The sequence below is a fragment of the Marmota monax genome, unplaced genomic scaffold (assembly GCF_021218885.2).
Source record: "Marmota monax isolate L192 unplaced genomic scaffold, Marmota_monax_Labrador192_F-V1.1 WCK01_AAM20220418_F8-fsc00154, whole genome shotgun sequence".
Classification (NCBI taxonomy): Eukaryota; Metazoa; Chordata; class Mammalia; order Rodentia; family Sciuridae; genus Marmota; species Marmota monax.
Window position 1 is genome coordinate 2,898,645 of NW_026691933.1, and position 17,448 is coordinate 2,916,092.

At 36.8% G+C, this 17,448-nt stretch overlaps 1 protein-coding gene across 1 annotated transcript in view; it reads right to left on the reverse strand.

Annotated features, from left to right (window-relative positions):
• Nckap5 (NCK associated protein 5) overlaps window positions 1-17,448 on the reverse strand; it is a 969,537-nt gene that overhangs the window by 904,346 nt on the left and 47,743 nt on the right. The window lies entirely within an intron of this gene.

Genomic DNA, 17,448 nt, shown 5'->3' on the forward strand with positions numbered 1-17,448 from the left:
CCAACAACAACAAAAACCCACCTGAAATAGTTTTTCTTCAAAACACCTTTGACATTTAGTGTGTAAGTTCTGTGAGAAAGCGCAGGCTGCCTTTTCTCACTGTTGCTGAAAAGATTCTGGAACTTCCATCCCCAACTGAAAGACCTGAGTCCATAATGAAAAATGTAACTGGGAACTGTCCCTAGGAATGTCTCTAAAACAATGGTTCTCAAACTCTGGTGTGTATGGGGGGGGTGGGGTCGCCGATACACCAAAGGCCTGGGACTCTGAATTTCTACCAAGTTGCCCAGGTGATAATTAGGTACACTAAGCTTAAGAACTATTGCCCTAAAAGATAGTTTCCAGAAATGGGAGGAAGCCCAGGAGAGGAGGAGATTGTGGACTAGCCTAAGAGCTTGTCAGCACATCACTTCCACAGGGTTTGCTGAATGCCCACAGTTTTCCCAGCCTAGAAGTGCAACAGTGTTATCTGCTAGGACCTGTTAGTCAGCTTTCTGTTGCTATGACCAAAATACCTGACAAGAATTACTCAGAGGAGGAAACATTTATTTTGGGCTTACAATTTCAGAGGTTCAGTCCAAAGTAGCCTACTCCATTAATCTGGGCCTAAGGTAAGGCAACACATAATGGTGGAAGGGCATGGCAGAGGAAAGAGCCATGAAGCAGAGAGAGAAAGAGGAAGAAGAAGGAGCCAAGGGAATAAAATATAATCCCCAAGGTCACCCCCCTAGTGACCACTCCAGCCACACCCCATCTGCCTATAGTTACCATCAAATTAGTCCATTCAATTATTAATCCTAGCTGGGTGTAGTGGTGCATACCTGTAATCCCAGCAGCTCTGGAAGCTGAAGCTGGAAGATCTCGAGTTCAAAGCCAGTCTCAGCAAAAGGTGGCCTAAGCAACTAAGTGAGACCCTGTCTGTAAGTAAAATACAAAATAGGGCTGAGGATGTGGCCCTGAGTTCAATCTCTTGTATAAATATATATATATATATATATATATATATGTCAAAAATATATATTAATCCAACATATGGATTAATCCACTGATTAGATTACAGCGCTCATAATCCAATTACTTCACCTCTGAACATTCCTGCATTAACACAGGAGTTTTGGGCAGCAGCTCATAATTAAACCATAACAGGACCTATATTGTTTCCTTGCCCCAGATATTTTCCACTAGGGAATAAGAATAAAATGGAAGGAGCCAAAGAGACAGTCCTTTGGTTTCCAAAGTCTCCCTACCAATCAGCCATCAGTTTCTGAAATTAAATCCTGTGAGTACTGAGAGATTGAGAATGAAAACAAAGACCTAAGTTCATAACTAATCTTGTTTTTTATTTCTTTTTTTAAGTCCAAAACAGAACCTGAAATATACTAAAATCTATAATCTTTTTAATGGATTTTATAATTTATTAGGTGAGCATATATACTATATAGGATACACTCATTGCTTCTACCTTCTATAATTTATAAAATAACTCTTGTCAAATGAACCAATGCCAAAAAGCTGTTCGCAGGTAGCCTTTCCAGAAATTGGCATACTGAATCACTAAAGGGTTACACCATCCTCTGAGTCATGGAGACAAGCTCATCCCTTCTTTCCCAAGGTAGATGCCAGACTCAGGAGCCCCCATTGAACCTGGGAGGAGTGTCTCCACTTGGCTGGGATAAAATTGCATTCTGTATCTTTAGTCTATTTTTTCATCCAGCTAACAAAGTTTAACCAGTTATATACCCCCTCTGTACAAAGATTGAGTCTCTAAAAATTAACTAGATGTGCCAAAATCAAACAAGCTGCAACACTGCTGGGTTAAGATTGGGAAGTTAGGGGTCTGCAAAAGACCAAAGAAGACAGAATGTTTCATGAAACTCTCCTGTGAATAGATAGTGTAAATTCTGAAATCCATTTGAAGATGCCTAAGGATATTTTTAATGCTACTAACATTTAAATATGACAGAGAAAAGAAGCACTCATAATTTTTAAAAGTTCAGCCTTCATCTTTTAAAAAGAAATATTGAAATTTCTAAGCACTTTCTTAGAAAGATCATGTGTCTCAGATCTAACTATGATTCAAATTCTGTCATCCCTGTTGACATTCTTATCCCACCAAACTAGCCACTAGGAAATCCCCACATGTATTTTCTTGTTGGATGAGTCTGGGACCAGTTTTAATGATTGTGTCATAGATGTGGGCTTCAGCTATGACAACATGCGCTTGATATCTCAATGCTGATAAAACCCCAAAACAACTTACTGATATTAATTCACAACTTGTTAGAAAATCCCCATTTCTATTCCAAATTTTAGTGATTTTGGAAACACTTTAAAAAATATCTGTGGATATAACAGATGCACACTTGATGTGAATCTAACATTTTATCTGTTTTCAAGATAAATTTACTTGTTCTATTTGATGGCACTCATAAAAAAAAGTGTCTTTTATTCCCATGAAACAACTCAGCTGAAATAAGGCTATACATATATAGTCCTTCTATTGAAACTTTTATTAGCTTTGTTTTTCCAACGCATCTTTTTTAATGATCAAATAGCTCTGCTCTCTGGAGATATTTCAACCACTCTCAAATATTCTTCACCTACCCTGTCAGAAGGGTTTACAGAAGTGTACAGAATCAATATATTAAGTCACATATCCATTATTTAAAGAGTATAATGGACTCTTCAAATTAACAGCTCTTATTATAGGCATTTTATTAACCAGGAGATTCCAGTGCAGAGATGTCTAAAGGCTTGTAACCATGAGAAGGGAAATCAGATGTGTGTTTGGTAAAATTAAGGGGCACAAGAATCCAGAATGGGTTTGGCAATATATGGTAAGACATTTTATACATAAAAATAACAATATCAACATTGTTTCTTTGACCACAAATTTTATCTCCTATGCTCCCTCAATGTCAGTGATTTGGAATCAATAGCAAATAGCTGATAGAAAGACACACAGTCACAATGAGTAGATCCAAAAGTTGCACATTCGTTTCTTACCAAGAAAAGGAAAAGGTCATCATAGCACCAGGATCAGAACAACAGGGCTTCTTAGAGTGCCTGTGTATTACTTGCTGTGCCCCCCTGGGCAAATCTTATTCCTCTCCAAGTTTATTCTCTTCCAGGTGAAATGTAAAAAAAACGAGCCAAATCTGACTCCAGAGCTTTTGTAATCTATAACAGGTGAATGCAAATATCACAGTTGAATATTGCCAGTCTCATCTTTCCAATTTTTCCTGAAATGCTCAGTTTCCTCAAACACAAGTCAGATCATATGACTTTCCTCCTCAGGGACACTTAGTTGTCTCTTATCTAGAGAACAAAGGCCAAACACTTACACCACAGGTAGTCAAGTTCCTTCATGACATGCACTTCTCCTCTTATCTCTGTGTTCCCAGACCAACCACACTGTGTTTATTGTCATCTTTTGATCGTTTTATACACATTCCTGTCTTCACACAAAGCATCTAGTTGGGTTCTGACAAAATCCTGCTCCTCCTTCAACAATCAGTTCAAATGTAACATTCCCTGAAAGATATTCTTTCTGATAGTACTTAGTCACTTGATTATTATAAAAGGCTTTTTATGTGCCAGGAATCAAAATTGAAGGATTTTATTTTCCCTAAAATGGTGTTTGCTGTGTATTTCTAAAATAATATGAATTTCAGTTTGCTCTGTGTTATTTTTACTATTTATTTGCACTGGGAACTCTTTGAGGAAAGAAATAATCTGTTGTTTGTCTGTATACAGGTTAATAAATGTCCCTTATCCACAATGATTAGGACCAGAAATGTTCTCATTTTTTTTTTAGATTTTTGGAATATTTTCATATATATAATGAAATACCTTGGGGATAAGACACAGTGAAAACATCCATTTATGCTTCATATATACAAATACCCTGAAGGTTATTTTATACAATAGTTTTGGTGCACTTGAATTTTGATTGCAGCCTGTTACATGAGGTCAGGTGTGGAATTTTCCACATGTAGTTTCATGTCAATGCTCAAAACATTTCCAATTTTGGAGAATTACAGATTTCAGCTTTTCAGATTAGAGATGTTCAACCTATATCTCTGTGCTACTATTAAGAAGACATTCTACAAATGATTGTTCAATGCATAAACAATGTTAGGTTCCTCTCAAAATTTTCAGTTTTGTGTTTAGGGAAGTCACCTTGTAATCTCTGAGTAAGGGAAGGTGGGTGTCTGCCACTTTTCCATCTAGGAAGGAGTAGTGACATACAACTTAATGGAGGATCTGCATTAATTATTTCCTGCTAAATAAACCATACTCTTATGTGTGTTGGTCCTCATTAGTATCTAGGGGTTATATGAGGAACAAATTCAACACTACAGCTGATCTTCCTCATTTGCCCTCCCTGCAGCCAACTGGGATTTCCAGTTCATGTCCAGGATTATTTTCATTGGATGGCTTGACCTCCTCCATCAAGCTGGTCCACAGGTTCTGGTTTTCTACCTCCAACTTTGCCAGGATAAAGAATAAAGAAATCGGTACATATATGAATATACCACAGTGAATCTCCAAATCATGTACAACCATAAGACTGGGACCATAATTAGAATAAGATGTACGTCTTGCTTGTATAAATATGTCAGAATGTACTCTACTGTCATGTACAACTAAAAAGAACAAATAAAAAACTAAAAATAAGTTATGAAGGAAAAAGTAATTAGAGAGATATGATAACATCAAAAAGTTTAGAATTACAAAGCTCAGACATTTGGAAAGGGTGTGTGAAGAGTGACTCATAACAAATAGCAATAATAAATAAGGCAATAGTAGAAAAGAGGGTACCACCCACTCAGAGCAGTTCCTTAGGAATTTTAATGTAAATTCCTGGGTTCCCTTCATTCCAGAGAACTGTGGTACTTTTTAACTTTCAAAAACCTGCTTAATCCCAATGGAAGGCTTATCCTCAGAGAAGTTGGCATCCCTTCCTGCTTTCTTGAGTCTCCTCCCTTGTTTTCAATAGCAGCACTAATTTTTTTAATTGATTTTATTTTTTTAAATACAAGACAGCAGAATGCATTATAATTCTTATTACACATATAGAGCACAATTTTTCATATCTTTGTATATAAAGTATGTTCATGCCAATTCATGCCTTTATACATGTACTTTTTTATTGCATTACAATTCTCATTACACATATAAACCACAATTTTTCATATCTCTGTTTGTATATAAAGTATGTTGACACCCAATTCATGTCTTCATACATGTACTTTGGATAATGATGTCCATCACATTCCACTATCCTTGTTAATCCCCTGCTTCCTCCCTTACCCTCCCACCCCTCTTCCCTATCTAGAATTTATCTATTCCTCCCATGCTCCCTCTCCCTACCCCACTAGGAGTCAGCCTCCTTATATCAGAGAAAACATTTGACATTTGTTTTTTTTTTTTTTTTTTGGTATTGGCTAATTCACTTAGCATTATCTTCTCCAACGCCATCCATTTACCTGCAAATGCCATGATTTTATTCTCTTTTAATGCTGAGTAAAATTCCATTGTGTATATATGCCACATTTTTTATCCATTCATCTATTTAAGGGCATCTAGGTTGGTTCCACAGTTTAGCTATTGTGAATTGTGCTGTTATAAACATCGATGTGGCTGTGTCCCTGTAGTGCGCTGTTTTTAGGTCCTTTGGGTAGAGTCCAAGGAGAGGGATAGCTGGATCAAATGGTGGTTCCATTCCCAGTTTTCCAAGGAATATCCATACTGTTTTCCATATTGGCTGCACCAATTTGCAGTCCCACCAGCAATGTATGAGTGTACCTTTTTCCCCACATCCTCATCAACACTTATTGTTGTTTGTCTTCATAATAGCTGCCATTCTGACTGGAGTGAGATGATACCTTAGAGTAGTTTTGATTTGCATTTCTCCAGTTGCTAGAGATGATAAGCATTTTTTCATACATTTGTTGATTGATTGTATATCCTCTTCTGAGAAGTGTCTGTTCAGTTCCTTGGCCCATCTGTTGATTGTTTTGTTTTTTGTTTTTTGGTACTTAGCTTTTTGAGTTCTTTATATACCCTAGAGATTAGTGCTCTATCTGATGTGAGAAGGGTAAAAATTTGCTCCTAGGCTGTAGGCTCTCTGTTCACCTCACAGATTGTTTCTTAGCAGGCCCCTTATCTTCATCATGTGGGATTAGGCCCCAACTTCCTTAATAAGACTCCTATAGTGCAAGAATAGGATGGGATGGAATCAAACTAAAAAAAAAAAATCAAACTAATTTTCTATCCAGAACAGATGACGAATATGGGTCTGTGCTCTTAGATCTTTTCCCTCCTTGGATACCACGTAAAGTAACTCAGTGGGGTGATTTCTGCTGGCTACAAGATGTGTATTTCTTACCCAGTAGCTGGTCCTGCCAGTACTTGGAAAACCAGAGGGTGGATGAAAGAGACAGAAGAGGTGATGAACTGAGTTTGGATGAAGCAGAAGTGGTAAATCTGCATTTAGCAGTGCATGTCTTAGGAAGGTACTGGAAAGGCCAGGAAGAAAATGCTAGGGAGGTGATATCTCAACTTTGGGCTAAGCGACCAATCTTCCTCCTAGGAGTCCCGTGTAGTCACTGTCAGGCAGCTCTGATCTACATAACAACTGGTAACCTAAGAAATGGTTCCCACCACCCTATACTAAATCCTATACACCATCCTATACAGGGAAGAAAGGGGCTCAGAAGTTCCAGGCAACTCCAAAATCCAGAGGAAGGCTGAATATTCATTTCCTCAAATGAAAAATGAAGGCCCCCAAATGGTCTGCCTGGTATCAACTGGTTAAAATTTAATAAACACACACACATGCACACACATACACACACAGAAATTTAGACTAAAAGAAAATACAACAAAATATTTAAACCATTTGTTCTGGAGCAGCATAACTATGGGTTATTTTATCTTCTTTTGATTATCTATATTATTTTCAGTAAACTTGTATTGTTTTTCAAACACACACACACACACACAAAATTACATGAAGAGAAAAAAGTCTTCTATCGTTTACTAGCAATTCTTTCCCACTGACAAGAATTTCCATGAAAATGCAATTTATGCTGGTCAGAGGGGACCATGTGCTTAACAAGGTGCTTTCCTAACAAGGGAAGATGACAGAGTCTTTGTGTTTTCAGGGCTTTTGTACTTTTTCTTTTCTGTTCTTAGAAATGTGAGGGCAACCTCCTGCCCAGGGAAATGACCTTGGATTTAAATGTGAAATGCTAGCCCAATCTAAAGGCCTGGAAAGCGCATTTCACTCAAGACCCAGAGGTGAAGGGTTTCTCTTCTTTGTTGACATATGATGCATCCATCAGATCATTTGTGAGAGAAAGGCCACATCTCTCAGAGACCCCTCTCCCCCTCACTATACAGAAGGCATTTCTGGTTCCCTTCTCCTCCCCAGTCCTGCAAGGTAGGCCCCAGAGCACAGCCAAGGGCAGGCAGGTGGTCACTTGGGAAAAGTTCACACTGGCATTCTATTGCTTTATTTTGCATTTATCTGTTAGGGTGGCAGGTTCGTGGTTCCCTAAATTCCCCAGAGGTTCTGTTTTTACTTGTTTGCTTAGCTGTCAGTGAAAGGCTAAAGAAATGTTCCTCTAAACGGTTTCTTTTGTGTTTATTTTTGGTTTTGTTTTTTGGTCTGGTTTTTATCCTTAATAATACAGGAAGACTTTTTTAACCCTCTGCGAAATGACATGATGTCTGCGATTTGCTTTAAAAAGAAAAAAAAAATTAAACCAAAGATGAAAGGCTACCCAAGGGGGAATAAGGCCACTTGTAGACCCTAATGTAGCCCATTCAGGATATGAGGGGTCCCGTACTTCTCTCCAAAAGAGAGAAATCAAAACATTCTTTCTCCTATTAAGCCCCCTTCAATATTATTATTATTACTTTAATTTTCAAAACACGAATCTTCTCTTTTAAAGGACTGGGCAGGATATTGGGTTTTGGCACATGGTATAGGGAACTGTCTAGCAACACTATGTAGAATTTTCAGGTGTTAGAAGGAGTATTCTGCGATTCTTAATTTTGTTTAATTACGTAGAGTGTTAGGACACGACAGACCTTGAATATTTTTGAACTTTGACAATTCTGGTGATAAACTGGGAACATATGAGGGGAAACGGATGGAAATTTGAAACCATAAAACATCAAAAGGACTTCCATAGAGATGCTCACAATTTAATTATGGAACTAAGGCCTAATTATGTAAGGGGGAAAAAGGGGTAGGCATTGGGTAAAAGATCTGAATTTTGTTCCACACCAAATGACACAACTGATTTATTCCTAAAGGAAAAAGAAAAATGAAATAGCTAAGGACAACTGAGTTGAGAAAAGTCATATATTTTTTAGTTTATGATCAATGTGCATGTTCTCTCTGGGTACCTCCATTTATTCTTGTTTTCTTGTTTTAGCACACTGGTATGTGGAAAAAATGTTTTTAAAAAATGAATATAAAGTATTATGTACCTACACTTGCCCCAGGAACACCCCTCCGCGACCTTTGATAGAATTATTTTCCTGGCTCACAATATGGCAGAATGGCTCATGCCAGTCTTTTAAAGTTCAGTAAATGAAAAAAAAAGTTGTGACAGGAAAGATGCATAAAGATGTACATTGCCATGATAATTAAGAAAGATTTCTTCATGACAGTTGTTTATCCTCCATTGCTACCAGACCAGAGCTAATATTGAATTTGAGTAGCGTAAGTAAATAGTATTTATTAAATAGTATTTATTATACCCATTACCTAAGAATATTAACAATTATCCAAAATTATATAGACAGTGTTTTATTTTACCTTGAAAATAGAATAATCTAGAATATGAAACAGCATTGGTGACTACTTCTAGCACAGTTCTTTGGCTGGGATGTGGAAGCAGCCACAATGCTCCTGCCTGCTCCAGAGGCATCTATACCACTTCTTGAAGTTCACTGAGAATCACCCTCCACAGTCCCCTGTGTTCCATGTGAGGACGGGCTCCATGTTGAGGCCTTTCCTCTTTATCCTCCTTCCTGTTTTGGTGGGAAACAGTCCCTTCCCCAAGGTGTGAATGAGGCTTTCACCCCATCTTGGGCAGCATGTGTTTATACTTGAGCTATAAAGCAGGATTTTGTTGTATTCATAGAGTGTTAACAGAAATTGGAAGAAAGTGCTCTTTTTTAGATTTTTTTGCCTTATTCCTCACAGCTGCCGCATGAGTCCTCGGAGAGAGCATTCAAAGAATCTTCTGAAGCAGCCCTCTCTCATTATCACGTCACTGAACAAAGTTCTGTCTCCCTCTTTCCTTAGGAGTTTCTACCAATGAGTTTCTCATCCACACCCCTTGGGGATGTGCTGCTGAGCCCCAGGCTCCTACATTAAGGCTACTGCAGGCCAGCCATGTGCCTGTCCTCTTCCTCCCTGGTGTTTTCTGTTCAGGGCACACTCTCAGACATTTGAATTTTGGCAGCACAGTTGAAGGAATTAAAAGGCTCAAAACAACAGTAAACAAGTTGGCAATAATTATAACACAATTGCTACACGATGTCTCACAGTGTATATAAAAGCATTCACAGCTATTGCGCTATTCATTTGGTCTCCCTTCAGCATTACGATGCTATTTGAGTAGAACAATTTCCTGCCCTCACAGCCCCTTTGGAGACTCAAGAGTCAGAACTCTGGCATGTTTCAGCACACATGTGATGTTTTTGGATGCTGCATTACATACACCATATTCTTTTGATTTAATGTTCCAACCATGAAATACAGCTGTAAGAGAAGAGATTCAGATTAAGAAGCAAAAGAGCTTTACAGATTGATCAAAATGTAGCCATTCCTAACACTGAAAGCAAAATAAAAACAGCAAATCTTGTGTCTGGTTTGGTGGACAAGGTATAGTAAACAACTCAGCAACTGCCACTAATTACCTGTAATGGGACATTTCTTGAAAGAACACACACATACACACACACATCCCTAAACAACACTCAAAAGTCCTGTACTCCTTTTAGTAATCAAGTATGGTAATAGTTTTGGTGATAAGCTGACACTCTTGCATGTGTATTGTGAAATGAATAAAATTGTGTATGTGTCATTGCAAACTTATGTTTTTTAGCACTGGAAAAAGAAATGCAGATGTAAGATCAATATGGTTAAGTTAAAATTCTGTAGTTTTGAATGGGAGAATCTATTCAATAGCTATTTAAAATGGAAGAATCTATTCAATAGCTATTTAAAATGGAAGAATCTATTCAATAGCTATTTAAAGAAATTATATATGTGTGTGTATTATAGTTTTATAACTACACATATGTAAATTATATATTTTATATATTTCCCATATATATAAAACTGTATTTTCTAGTTCTGAATAATGAAAAATGTCAACAATGAGCAATCTACTACTATGAGCCCCTTAAGAACTCAAATTAGGCTTCATAAATACCAATTTGCACTAAAAGGAGCCAAGATTCCTTGAATGAATGAGTGCTCCCAGTGTATTGGAACAGGAGGTATGCACAGGGACACTGGAACCTCTTGTGATAGCAGAAAGCAAGAAAATCTTTAAAGACCTTCAAGTCCATGACAACTCAATATCCAACTTGAAAAGCATTCTACTGCCAGAAATGAGAAAAATTTGAGCAGCAATAAAAATAACAACTGCATGTGGGGGAAAAAAGAACACTTTTACCCTGTTGATGGGATTGTCAGTTAGTACAACTACTATGGAAATCAGTATGGAGGTTCCTCAAAGGACTAGAAATGGAAACACCATATGACACAGCTATAGGACTCCTCAGTATTTATCCCAAAGAATTAAATTATTCACACTGTAATGATATATGCTTACCCATATTTATAGCAGCACAATTCACATTATCCAAAGTATAAAACCAGCCTAAGTATCCATTAATGAATGAATCGATAGAAAATTATTACATTTACAATAACTGCAATAAATTCATACACATCAAATATCTTTAAGCACATAATAATATTAAAAATGAAAACATACGGCTGGGTTGTGGCTCAGTGGTAGAGCACTTGCCTCACATGGAAGAGGAACTGGGTTCGATCCTTAGCAACACATAAAAAGATAAATAAATAAAGGTATTGTGTCCATCTACAACTAAAAATAATTTTAAAAGATTAAAACATAATTGTTCACATGGTAGGATGTTAATGAACTAATTTACCATTTTTAAGACTGGTAAACAAAAGCCAAGCATCAATCTTTTCCTTTAGAGATTTGGAAAGGTGGATCTTTAGAGATGATTAGGACATGGAGGATGATTAAGACCACCTCATGGGCAGGTTTAATGTTATCATAAAAGTGTGAGTTCGAGTCACTTCTCTTTCTCTTTGCCATTCTACCAAGCACTAGCTTCCACCAACTTGACATAGCCGGAAGTCTCTGGCTGGATGTTAACACTTTGGATTGTACTTGCCAGGACTCAAAACTGTAAACCAATAAATTTATACTCACTATAAAGTATCCAGTCTATGGAATTCTGTTATAACAGTAAAAAGTAGAGTAACACATCCCCCAAAGAAAAGCAACTTTATTATATGAATATCCTAATGGAAATGTACAATATCATCTAAAGCTATTTTTGTCCAAAAACTGAATATAAATCTGACCAAGCTTCTAGATAAAAATCACAAATTACAGGAAATACAGGAGCAAAAATACCTGCTACACAAAACTGTAAGATTTAGTAAGAAAAATCCAGCCTGTACAAAAGCTTATTAGAAAAACACTGAGGTTTCTTTAACAAATAGCTTTGGAAGGGAAATCAAAGAGGGAGAAACCTACTAGCTTAAAAAGAATTAAGAGCTTTCTGAACACATTGCAGTTTGCTTATTTAATGTGGGTTCTCATATCATTAAAATATTATGACACAATTGCAAAAAATGATTATATTAAAGGATTATGAATGTTTAGGGCATGATAATAATGGTATTGTTAAGTTTTTAAGACTCTCATCTTTCAGAGACAAATATTAAAATATCTAATGATAGATGCCTAGGATTTATTTCTAAAGAATATGAAAGTAGTAAGAAAGTAGATAGATATAGAAAAAGTAAATTAGCTATCAACAATTTTTTTAATCTGGTCAATAGATACATAGGGAGTCACCATATTTCCATATTTTCTCCAATTTTCTATGGTTTCAATTTTTCAGAGTGCAGTGTTTAGAAAGGTATATACATATTTTAAATGATGTTAAAGAAAATTTGTTATTTGGGGAAAATCAGTTTATACCATATTACAAGCCAAAATAAACTCTAGATGAATTAAGTAGCTGTTTAAAAATGATTTCATGCTAAAAAAATGAAGACTACGTAGATAAATACATATTTTCCTCTTGGTGGTAATAAATTTCTCATCTTAACAGCAATGAAATAAATAGCAGAGGAAATATATTGACTATAAACATTTAAAATTCATATATCTTTAAAAACAAAAGGCTAGAAAAGCATTTATATAAACTATGACAGATTAATATTTAGTGTTATTCTTTTGTAAAAGGCACACCCAAATCCATGGGAAACACAAAAGGACCTCAAGGAAAATGGATATAAAAAGAAAATTCACAAAGCAGAGAATATGAATAGCTAATAAACCTGTAAAATTTTAATCTGCATGAGTAATTAAAGTAATGCAAATTAAAGTATAACATATAATTCTTGAATTTTAAGATTTATATTTAATACTAGTGTTGATGTTTTTTTATGTAGACCCTAAAATAGACTGTCATTGAAAATATAAGCCAATGCAAATTCTCTGTGCAGTATGTTTGGCCATACCCACTGAGAAACATGATAAAAAAAAAAAGTTCACACTCTCTGAAGCACTCATTCTACTTGGGGAAATTCAGGGGAAATGTAGCTGATTATATGTACAAATGGTAGCAGCTGCAATCAGTCCTCCCTGTATACAGGCCTAACTCAAGTTCACTCTATCTCTCTGCCCATAAAGAGATGGAGCCTCTTTCTCTGTCCTTTGAATCTAGGATTGGCCATAATACTGGACTTGAGAAAATTTGACATGAGCAGATCCCTGAACTTCCTTTTGCAATGGGGCTGGCTGCCTCCTATTGTCAGGGACCCTTCTGCCACTATGAATATGCCTGAGATGGTTTCCTAGAAGTTGTGAGACCAGTTGTGGAGAGTCCCAATCTTTTTAGTTATCTAGTCACTCAGAACCACGATGAGCCAGAAAAGCAGATTTTCTATTTCTATTCATGTTTTCTACAGAACCATGAAAAAATAATAAATGTTTGTTGCTTTTAAGCATTAAGTTTTGGGGAGATTGATTAATGAAAGCTGAATTATTGAAAATAATCAGAAAAACAGGCAATTGATTATGTGCAAAAATGTTTATTTTAAAATCATTTATATTAATAAACTGTGAACAACATAAGTATCCCAAATTAATAGTTAGTTATATTAACTATAGATTTGAAGATCACAAAATCATTTAAAAACTATGTTTTCAAAATAATGATTACTGGAAAATATGTGCAATGAAAAATTAAGTTACAGAATGCAAATAACAGAATTATATGTAAAGTTTGACTTTCAATTATGCAAATGTGTATGCCATATAACAAGTGGAAATTTGACCTGAAGACTTATTTTTAAAACTACTGTTTGAAAATTTGCATGTGGTATCTTGCTTTATGTTTGGAAAAACTTTTCCTGGTTTATGTGTGGTTCCTTCAAGTCATACAATGTAAAACAAGAATCAATACATAAATGTATTGAAGCAACCTACAAGCATAAGAGTCTGACAAAGATGTTTTGTTTAATAAATGTCAAACAGCTGTATTTGATAACCCCCAAAACTGCTTTCTTTAGACAATGTTTCTTTGCCAAGCCTGGACTTACATGGCCCTATACATTCAAATCATTACTTGATCATAAAGAGATGTGATGTTCAGGCAACAATTCTTTGCAAAATATGCAGTTTGGTTGAAGAGGCCTGATCTTCTCTTGTGACTTTGAAGATATGGAGGTCAAGATCCATGTTGTACTTGAAGCAGCAACAACTTAGACTTTAGGAGATGTTCCCCAAGACCAGTAAGACTGAATTATTTATCCCCATGACCTGGTGGACCAACCTCTGTGGGTTGGATTGGGGGTGTTTCAATCTCTGAAGGGAGTAGAGACTCATACCACCATTCATTCTGGAAAGGGGTTAACAAAGAGGCAATCAATGAAAACCAAAGTGGGTAACTCTTATGCCCTGGTGGAGGGGATTCTCATTTTCTTTGAGGCTCAGACCACTGGAACTTGAAGAATGGGAACTTGTAGAAGCAATTGTAAGTTAAATTATGTATTATATTTTGCTTCTGTATTCCCTAAACTTCAGTAATTTTTTTTTTCTGGAAAAGCTATAGCCTGGTCCCAGGTGTGCATTGGAAAATTATGGAAGGTCTACTTCAAGAATTGGAGGAAAAAGACATGGGATGAGCAGCATCCTGTTTCCCAAACTGCTGCAGTACTCTCAGTAGTGATCCGCAAAGGAGGAACCATCAATTTTGACACACAGGCAGCAACAGCAGCAGCAGATGCAGCCAGTTGCGTGAAAGGGAGGAAAAGCATTGATAAGGATAAGGCTCTGAAAACTCTCAGAAGTGGCTGAGGGACACTTTCTAATAAGTGCAATGTTGAGGACTCAAGTTAATATAATTGAGAAAAAACAAGGCCACCTCACTTTGCATCCTTGAGTAAATTAAAAAAAAAATCCAAGGGTTGCCAGCATTAATAGTTTAGGTGCAAATTTGTAAGTGTCAATACAGAAGAAAGTAAGACTAGAAGTAAATGTGCCAAAATTGTAAGTAACTGGGGTCAATTGTTCAATTGTTAATGTGGAATTATTAGATATTGTATTTCCTTAATGTTCGCCACATTTTTGCAAAATCTCTATGATGATAATCAGGGGAAAATGTTGCTATGTTAAAAAATTATCATTCAGCATAATGTCTAAATATCTGATGGGTGAAAGTATCCATTAGTCTTTGGTCTTACTCCTTCTCCTTCAAAGACTGCCCACCTTCTGGAATGTATGTTTTATACTCATCATGATATTGTTTTTCTTTCTCATTTCTTTAATCACTTTTCAAATTTTCTCATCCATGTTATCACCCTTAGGTTCTTTCAGGAAAACTTATTTCTTAATAGAAGTCTAAGTTAAGGACTTGGAACAATAATGAGGGGAAGCCAGGCAATGACCAAAAGTAAGGAATGTATTTGGCCTTGTTTGGCCGTTCCAGAAACTATGAAATCATTCATTCACATAAGCACCTGAATGCAGTGGGACTTTAAAGAATCTTCATCTTTATATATATATATATATATTATACACACAACACACACACACACACACACACACCTACAGATTCCTTGAATCTGTCTGTTTTGGGAGGTAAGGGCTTAAGATCTGGTTTTGAGAAGCATCTTCTTTCCCCCTGTAATCCTCCTGCATAGGGATGCTTATGGACCCTGGTAGAAACAGCTGGTTCATTGCATCTGTACCTTTCTTCAAAATACTTCTCAGAAGGAGATGATTATTAAGCCCCCAGGTCCTAACAGAAATGAATGAGTGTGCCCTTCATTTTCTCTGTGACACGGCCAGTAGATTCAGACTAGTGGACTTGGGGAAGATGGCACCAAAAGTGATGGAAAGGATAGGATAAACAAAGTCCTGAAGACAAACTGTCTCCTTCACAACCTGACCAAGGAGAAAGTCACACAACACATAGCACAGATATGAGCAAGCCCTTGCTGTGGAGACAGCAGTCCTTGTCAACCACCCAGGGAGCTCTGTCACCAAACCCTAAGCAGCCTCACGGCCTTTCTCAACACGTTAATTCAGGTGGTAGTGCCGGCTGACTGGAGTAGGCATGGAAGAGGGAAGCCCTCTGCTACTTCAAGCCTAGGGCAAACATGCCTCCCCATCTGTAGTGTGCAAGGGTCTCAAAAGATTCAAGGAATATGGGCAGGAAGTGTTTGACTCTAAAAAGACATGCAGAATCCCTCGCATCAGACCTCAAGCAAAGAGCTGAAGGTAAGAAATCACACAGATAAGAAGGGGGTAAAGCAGCCTTCCATGAAGCAATTAATAAACCCCAAGCATTTTGCATCTAATAAGCCCAGTTAATCTATACTCCCAACCCTGAGAAATAGATAGCATCTGCTTCATTTCTGTACAAATAAATGGAGGCTCATAATTTCTATCATGGCTCAAGGGGCAGAGTCGAGTGGGATTTGAACCCACTGATTATAAAACTCATGTACTTACAAGATACCAAAGAGCAAGCATTTAAAAGATAAATTCACCATGATGGATTGGACTCATGAATAGATCCATCTTTCTCCAAATCACATAATCTCTAAAAGACTACACTTGTCCAGGGCTAGTCTAAGATAAGAGATCACTGTGCTGTTCAACACACAGAACTGAACTGAATCATTCTGAGCAAAGAATAGAGTTTAATCCTTCAAATAGGCAATCTTATCTGTCCACTGTTAAATTGAGAATTTTTTACCAGCCACTTCGGTCTTACCTTAATCACCATGCAGCTCCTCTGCAGCTATTATCTGGTAAGCCTCTCTCTTACTCGCTGAATATTTCCTACATGAAGTAATGGAACGTGGAGCTGTGGGCGGTGTACTATCCTTTTGGTTTCCATTTAAATTTACAGCTTGGTGGTATGAAAAGAGTCCCCGGGCGCTAACTAAGGTGGTGATTATACTGTCCATCAATTAGTTTCCATTTCAGCACAATATTCTGGCCCCCTTTCCACGCCCTCATAACAAAGGGCTGTTTAACTCAACACATACACACTCAGGTTTTCTCCCAGGCATTTTTACTTAGTTCCAGAATGTTGTGTCACTCAGATGTGCCTGCCACAGTATGTTAGCTGTACTGGAAAAATTACCAGAAGTACTCTACGCCCTTGAACTGCCACAGCTGAGACCAGTGTTTTGCTACAGAACTAATTTTTCATCACCCACCTTAGAACTAATTACCCTGCTGCTCTGTCACATCCTTCTCAACACTTAAGATTTGCAAGCTAAGGAATCTTTCTTTGATTGTTTTCCAAGGAAAATCGGTTTTATAGACTCCTCATTTCTGAATGCAGAAACCCTTTGTGTACTTTTTAAATGATTATGGTGATAAGGAACAAGAAGCTGGAACTGGTACAGACATCAGGTTACCAGATAAAATATAGAGGAGTTAAATTTGAATTTCAGATAAACAGTGATCTTTTTTAATGTAATTATGTCCCATGCGATATTAGAATGTACAGTAAAAATTATTCATTTTTTACCTGAAATAGTAATTTATCTGGATGTCTTTCATTTTTATTTTCTAAACTTGGCAACTGTCTGTAGACAGAGAAAAAGGAAGGAGA